Genomic DNA, 3,560 nt, shown 5'->3' on the forward strand with positions numbered 1-3,560 from the left:
TCAGACAGTTTTTCCAGAAATAAAATCTGCTGCTTAAAACGACTAAACAGGTCGTTACATTCTTATTGCTAATGTACTAGCTCATTTTTACCTTACAAAATTAACAGTATGTCAATCAATACATAACTATTAATACATTTAATGTCATAAAATTGTACATTTGAATTATTAATAACTCATGTCTCTTTATCTACTTGTAACTTTTGAATATTATTCATAACTTTTGTAGGTTACAATTTTTGTAATTCTTATAAATATTTAATTCACGTTTAAAAAATTATAATAAGCAAATATAATAACAAAGACATAACAAAAAATTTTAAAAGTGTTTTTACGATATCAACATTTGTATAGAAAATTAGTACCTCTACGAAAGATAGAGGAAATTCAAGCATATAAAATATTTTCAACGTAATATAATATATTGTTATTTCAACATATTACCTCTTATTCAATTTAGTTCGCTACGGTGAATATTTTATTCTACAATATACATTTAAATAATTTGCACTTAAAAACATCTAAAAATATATATTCTATTTTATATGTTTTAAAAAATGAAACAATTTATCATGTCGATACTAAAAAAAATCAATATTATCTTATATTTTTGATACTAACCTAAATATAAATATTACATATAATTATCTTATAAACATTTTATATAACCGCGTGAAGCATGAATAATTTCACTAATAAATGACAGAGGCATTCTCTATTATCTATATAAGTAGTCAAATTTTGGTTGACATTAATGGATCACTACATAATTTACAATTCAAAATATTTTAAAATCTAAATGAATACAATTTCTAAAAAATAAATTAATTATTTTATATTTCCTACATCAAAATATATTTGTAATTCTCTGCTATTTTCACTTGTATAAAATAAATATTAGTGTTGTGATTATTATTAATGAAATTAGTTTTCCTCTTATGCTATTTTACTTCAGTGTCGAATATCATTAGCTTATATATTTAATTAGTATTTCTCACTTTTTTGATTCAAAAGATAATGTTTATGCTTTTTATGAATTTCTTTACATGATTTTTTTTAAAAAAATAGAATATCATTATTTGTAAAGAAGTAAGAAACATTGTTAATAAAACAGTATAATAGACAATTTAAAGACTTAATTAGGATAAAAGGAGGAAATTGATCATTATTCAAAGTTGAAGGAGAATTTGATATCAAAGTAAAATCGAGGTGAAAAAATTTTCCCCTATAAAAATAACAAAAAGTAATAGTAATATCGAAGAATACTTTACTAATAATACTACCAATTATGGAAATAATTAAATAACGCTCGACCATCTATTTAACTTCTACCTCAAGTCCCTCATATCCTCTCTAATCATCTCGCTCAATACTTTTCGATCTATCTTTACCTCTCCTAAAATTCTCCATACTCAACTTTTCACATCTCTTTACGAGAGTATTTGTGCATCTTCCCTTCACATGTTCCAATCATCTCAACCTCACCTCCCCGTAGACCTCTCTCACCTTATATCATTTATAAATTGATATTACTTTTTCGGATATAATTTAATTATTTAGTGGAGGAATAATAACATAATCATAAAACAAATTAAATTATTATTTAAATAATATAAAAAAGTGTATTTTTTAAAATAGAAAAAGAGTAGAAATTTAGTATGTTGTAATTTTGTTACTACTTACTGGGTCATAATTTTCATTAAAATATAAATTATAAATATTTGATTAAAATATAAATTATAAATATTTGATGATATAAATAGAGCATATGTGTATACAAGTGATAATATTAAGAAAAGTAATTTTTTAGTTATATAAATAATGTAAAATTTAATTTGTTTTTTTTTTTAAATAATCACGAGATGAGGTTTGTTAATTTATTTGTCTTTATTCTCAAATTCTCAATCTTGTCAGTTTACTCGTGTAGTATGTCTGATTTAATAATTTTGGTTAAAGTTGAATTGATTAATTGAAATAAAATTTGGTTCAGAAGTGGAATATATTAACAAATTTAAAAAATCCATAATATACCTTGCTTCCTCCGCTGGTTCAATAATACTAAAAAATCGATATTTAATTTGTGTGTTTTATTAAATTTATAGACAATTTTACACTTAATTATTAGTGTACTCTTATTATTATATTCATTTTTAAAGATATTGTAGTTATTATATTTAAAGGGTGATATAATAAAATTACTTTTATATTTAAAGTTTTTTGAGGAGTGTGATAAATAATAATGAACAACTATCGTTGAACAGAGAGAATACGTTTTCTAGAGTAATTTTTTTCTTTTAGAAATATTATTATTTCAGTCAAGATTGCAGTTGAATCAAAACTTTTAAGAAAAAAAAGTTTGAAATATATTCGAACTCTGATCGAAATTATTGTTACTAAAATTTGAAAAGGACCTTTTACGCGACATGATTTAATAGTATATTATATATATATATATATATATATATATATATATATCTATATATAAATAAAAATTATTTTTAATTATAAATAAATTAATAATATATATATATATATATAGATAGATAGATATAAAAAATAATCACGAGAAGGTTTGTTTATTTTTGGTCGGATTCTCTCATTATGAGGCAATACTCACGGTGTCTGTTAATTCGATAAAATAATCCTATACTCAAATTCTGAATTTTGTCGGTTTACTGGTGCTAAACTAAAAATTATTTTATTTTATATATTTTTATTATCATATAAAAAATGTGAATAAGTAAGGTTTACTCGTGCTAAACTAAAAAATTATTTTATTTGATATATTTTATTTGCTATATGTGAAAGTTGTCCTTTTATTATTTCATTTGCCATTGTCAATTTTAAGTTTTATCATATACTTCCTCCGTTTATTTATATTTGTCATACTTTTCTTTTTTTTAAATGTAAATTATAAGAATTTTGATTAATATTTTACGATATATTTTTTCGTCATAATAATATGTAAAAAATTATAACTTATATATTTTTTGTGTAGTTTCTAATTATTTAAATTTTCTATGCTATCTCACTTATGAGCAATATATATTATAACAATCTATACTAATTTTTAAAAGTACATAATATATAACATTAATATAACTTTATCCTTGTTGGGCCCGGGCAACGCCTGAACGTTCTTATATATCCATATTAGATTTTGATTATTTTTGATCTGTTTCGCGTATGGTTTTATTCTGAGTGAAGCGCTCTCCCTACTAGGGAATTTTCATATCCAAGATTAGAATCTAGGGAAAAGAGTGAAAAATACTTATGAACTATTGGAAATGAATCAAATATATCTTCCGTTTGATTTTGAGGTCAAAAATATCCTTACTGTTAATGTATTAGCTCACTTTTACCTCACAAAACTAAAAAGTACCGTGTCAATCAATGCATAATTATTTATACATTTAATGTAATAAAATTATAAATTTGAATTATTTATAGCTCATGTGTCTTTATCTATTTGTAACTTCTCTTAAATATTATTCATAACTTTTGTATGTTGCATTTTTCATAATTCTTATAAATATTTAATTCGCATTTAAAAAATTATA

Source organism: Solanum pennellii, chromosome 11, assembly GCF_001406875.1.
Source record: "Solanum pennellii chromosome 11, SPENNV200".
Taxonomy (NCBI): domain Eukaryota; kingdom Viridiplantae; phylum Streptophyta; class Magnoliopsida; order Solanales; family Solanaceae; genus Solanum; species Solanum pennellii.